Here is a 4,894-nt window from a genome sequence, read left to right as displayed (position 1 = left end):
CAGATGAGAAGTGCAGGGAAGGATTTGGAGAATTACATGAAGACTGCCATTTCAAAATATAACTGGGGCTTGAGGGGTTGTTTGTAAATTTGACGGGATGTGACCAAGAAACACCTCTGGAGTCCAGGTCTGTGATGTGCTAGGAACCATTTCAAGAGACAGCACAGAGTCTATCCTATGGTCTTGTTTTTCTTTTTTTCTTTTCTTTTTTTTTTATTTTTCTTTTTTGAGACAGAGTTTCTCTGTGTAGCCCTGGCTGTCCTGGAACTCACTCTGGGTCACATGTACATCAGTAAGTGGCAGAAAGAACAGAGGCTATATCTACGCTCACTGTTCAGACCTGTGAACATCTGAACGACTAGTAGTACCCTAACATTCCCTTAAAAAACCTAGCCTGAGACAAACACCAGTCCAGTGCCAGGGTTGCCAGACCTGGAACTAGCCTGAGATGGCCACTAGTCTCGGTCCATGGCCCTGTAGAAGCAGGGATCTATTACCACCAAAAGCCAATTGGTCATTCCTGGTCTGGGCTTCTGCCTATTGAAGGCTATGCAGAACTGCCCTGACCCCTGGGCATTGTGGGAGAGCTGGTCTTGGAGGCATGAGAACAGGAATACTGACCCCTCTCCATTGCTAGAGTTGTAAATGAGCAGCCCCAAGGATATGAGCATGGGAAAGGTGGCCCTACCACTTGTCTCCCATGTGGTAGTAAGGCTGAGAAAGAGCTAGCCTCCTCCCTCCTCATCCCTCACTACCTAAGGCAGGTGGGAAACCTGGCCCTAGGGGGTCATGAGGTCAGGAGATCTGTCCCTGCCCCTCACCAGCTGCAACACTTGGAAGAGCAGGCTCTGCACCCCACCTGGGCAGCATAAGAGCTGACCCTGGATATGGGGCTTGTAAGTGAGCTGCCCCCAGGGGCGTAAGTGTGGAAGAGCTGGCCCTGCCTTTTGTCTGCTTTGTGGTGGTATAGGGGAGGAAGAGATTCCCCTTTCCACCCTTTGACCTTCACTACTGGTGCTGAGTAGGAAAGTTGACCCCAATGGGGTGGTGAGAGCAGGAGAGCTGTCTCTGCCCTTCATCTGCCCTGGTTATGGGTTTTGCTGGTAAGCCATGCCTGAGGGTGTGAAAGCAGGAGAGCCAGTGGGATTACCAGCTCAGAGACCTCTCAGGGCCAGATCCAGGGCTTTGTATTGGCCGCCCCTACCAGATTACCCCATCAATGAACAGCTGGAGTGCATGAAGGGACGGGTCCTACAGATCCATAACTACAGGATCTCCATGACACAAGGCAACAACAGGATGTCCTAGAGGAGTCCCAGTGGGATTTCAGTATTGATAGAGTAGCGGAAGGCAGAGACCTCGTACCAGACTAACGAGTCGATGAACATTTGCAAGCAAAGACGTGTGGACAAAAGTTTATATTGTGGGACACACTGTGGTACCCTAAAGTTTCCACAATGACACTTTCCCGCATTTGTTGGGGGTGGGGGGGGGTTGGGCGGCCGGAGGGCAGATATTAGGGGAGGGGGAGATGGGTGGGACGCGGGTGCATGACATGAAATTCATAAAGAACCAAAAAACAAAGGTTTTTTAAGTGCACATCATCATCGCCATCTGTATCAATTATGTTGGTCTATCTGTTTTTAAGGCAGTCTATAATAGCTCAGGATGGCCTTAAATTTGCTCTGTAGCTGAGCACGATCCTGAACAACTCCTGTTTTTCCTGAACTCCTGTTTTTCCTGGCTGCTTATCTTGACTACTGAGATGACAGCTGTAAACTACCACATCTGGTTTATGTGGCATTAGCTGAGGGTTAGATCCAAGGAGGGCTATGTGCATGTCGGGTAAGCACTCTACCAGCCGAGCCACATCCTTAGGCCCTTTCCCAATTAGTTTTTCAAGTATTTACTTCTCTGTCCCATAGTGCTTTTGGCTTAAAGTTACTAATGTGTTATAGCTGAAGCTAAGAGGCCAAATCTTTTAAGTTCAGACTCCATGTTAGAGAAGCTGACCTACGTTTGAACTCAGGTAAACTAACAGGCTGGTACCTAGCATTAGTTTTCAAGTTACCCCCCAGCAAAACCCAGACCTAGCTCCAGTCTCTAGGCTAACCCCCAACAAGACCAGCACCCCCAGGTTACAAGCCCACCCCTGCCTAACAACCACCAATGCAAAGGGAAGCAGAAATTAAGTTTATGACATGACTCCCAGCACCAGCCAATTATGTTGAAAGCTCTCCAATTAGATTTTTTTTTCCAGAGAAATCACAAAAATTTCTTTAGCTAAAAGTCAGAGAAAACAAGAATTACGTGGATGCCAGAACATGAGAACGTAATTAACTTTGTAGACAAAGATGACTGGGGGAATTTTTTTTTCCAATTAAATTCTTAAACACACACATCCACCCCACTTGTAGCTTTCTATAAAGCCTTGCCCCATAGATATTCAGGGCTCCTCCTCACCAAAACCATCCTGCATGACAGCACCGCACTGAGGAGCCAGAGCTAGCTCAAATAAACAGGCTCTATTGTGATTGCATCGGCTCCTGTCTGTTTTGTGGGCATCGCTAACATTTCCCCGGGCACTACAAAGTCATATGGATGCTGCTGGATTAGAGAAGAGCTGTTGTCAGGCTTTATTATCCAAGATTACTTGCAATTTCCTCACTAAAAGAAAGAGTATGTGCTAACTCTGCTCCTGTAGGCCTGTAACCTTAGCTACTCAGGAGCCTGAGACAAAAGGATTGGAAGTCCCACGCTGCCTGGGCTATGGAGTGAATTCAAAATCAGCCTAGGAAACTTAGCAATGCTGTATCCCAAAATTATATATATATATATATATATATATATTAGTATATATTAGCTTCAGATAACTCAGTGGTGGAACATGTGAGTTTGATCTCCAGTGCTTCAAACTAAGAGTATGACCCCACAGAATATTAAAGACAGTTTTCCTTATCCCAGCATTCTATTACAAACTGCACAGAAATTCAAAAGATATCATGAGCACTCTGCTCACCCTAGCACCTGAAACAGAAATATCAATCTATTTGAGGCTTGCTGCCATTTTTAACCCTACACCCATGGCAGACATTACTAGTCAATCAATCATACACTCCTTTGTCTGGAGACTGGGTGTTGGCTCTATCTATCTTTGTCCAGCACCTCAAGTGGCCACTTTCAGTTAATTGGATTGGGAGGCCAGACTAAAACAATTTAGCCATGCCCGCATAAAACAAAGATGAGTTTGAAAGTGCTGCAGCATTTAAAAGTCTCTGTTATTGATTTGCCTTATGAGTGCTTATGAGCAAGGATCTCTGCTGAATGCTTTAGAGGAATCCAATGACTTTTTCAGTCATTTGATTCATTCAGTGATTTGATCTCAAAAAGCTTCTCCATTATCAAGAGCTGGAGTCATGTGAATGATGATATTATAAGCTATGAAGGAGTAACATGTATCTAAAGTGTCATGAGGGATGACCATATCCTGGTGGGAGCTAGCAGTCCAGAGTCTTGGAGGATGTCTGAGCTTTAAAACTGTGGTAATGTGGAAGAAGTGGAGGAATGAATTCTAGATGGAGAAGGGGAACTGACTGAGCAAGTACCCAGAGGGCAAAGCAAAGGTCATGGTGAACAAAGTGGAGAGAAGGTGGCTCCATCTAGCTAGGAAAATAAAAACAAAACACTAAGGTTTAGAAGACCACCTGTCCTCTGATGGTGGAAGTTCTCCTCGCCTCCGGTGATTCAGGGCCTTGAATACCTGACTTAGGGGGAAGGCCATACTCTGTAGAGAAAGCCAAAGTGAGAGATCTTGAACAGAAAGTGTCAGCCACACAAGCACTTAGGCTTTTCGGCTCACTGACAGACAGGCTGTGAAGTTAAAGCAAGAGCCTAGAGGGAGTCACCTCTGGGCGTGCTGTCACAGAATCCGACCGAGTCTATCAGGCTAGCTCTAGCTCTAGTCCACAGACTGAGGACATACCTGTACTTGAAATTTTAACACAAAGAAAGTTTTGAAACTTTTGGTAAAATCTACTAAATTTATCACCCTAACTTTTTTTAAAGAGAGGGTTTATGACTGACTTCAAACTTGCAGAGCTAGCCAAGGACGAACTTGAACTCCAAATCCTCCCCATTTTACCTGAGACTGAGATTATAGGAATGTACCACCAAGCCCTGTTTATGCGGTACTGAAGATTGAACCCAGGGCTTTGTGCACGCTAGGCAAACATTCTACCTGCTGTTGTTCTGTTCTAACCATTTTCAAAGTGCACAGCTAATGACCTCAAGTACAGAGCTGTCAGCACCACCTATCTCCAGAGTGCAGGCTCAAACTGACCTCTGTCCCCATGAAGCACTAGCTTCTGTTTCCCTTCTCCCCCCAGTTCCCGGGATCATTATCTTTGGTTTTTGTTGTTGTTGTTGTTCGTTTTTTGTTTGGTTGGTTGGTTGGTTTGGGTTTTTGGTTTTGTTTTGCAATTGACTACTCTATAGAGCACATAAAATTACAAAGGACTTTAACCTCACAACTTGATTAGTATTCAAAAGCTGGGCGGACTTTAAAGGATACAGAAGAATAGGGAACAAGCTGAGAAAGTGAACTAAGAAAGAATCAAGTGCTCAGTAGGGCTTATCTTCACTTCCCCTCTCCCTCCCACAGAGGCTGACAACCACCAGGTGGACAAGAAGCTTGCCTGAAGGGCACAGGAGAGATTGTAAAAAGAATAGCCCCAGGGGGTGGGAGTGGGGGGGGACAGGAAAGATCTTTAGAAGGAATAAGCAGGGTGGTGTCCGTCAACAGCAGGGGGTTACTGGCAGAGGAGAATTTGCTGGAAGTCACAAGTGAAAGCCAGCTCACAGGATAAGGAGAATGCTGGCAGCCCTGCGCATGTCT

General features: G+C 45.7%; 1 pseudogene; it reads left to right on the top strand.

The window, feature by feature from the left end:
* Positions 1 to 255: 255 nt before the first annotated feature.
* Positions 256 to 377, top strand: LOC114631662 (annotated as a pseudogene).
* The last annotated feature ends 4,517 nt before the right edge of the window (positions 378 to 4,894 follow it).

This window comes from Grammomys surdaster, unplaced genomic scaffold, assembly GCF_004785775.1.
Source record: "Grammomys surdaster isolate TR1022 unplaced genomic scaffold, NIH_TR_1.0 363, whole genome shotgun sequence".
NCBI classification, from domain to species: Eukaryota; Metazoa; Chordata; class Mammalia; order Rodentia; family Muridae; genus Grammomys; species Grammomys surdaster.
This window is presented reverse-complemented; position numbering and strand designations above follow the sequence as displayed.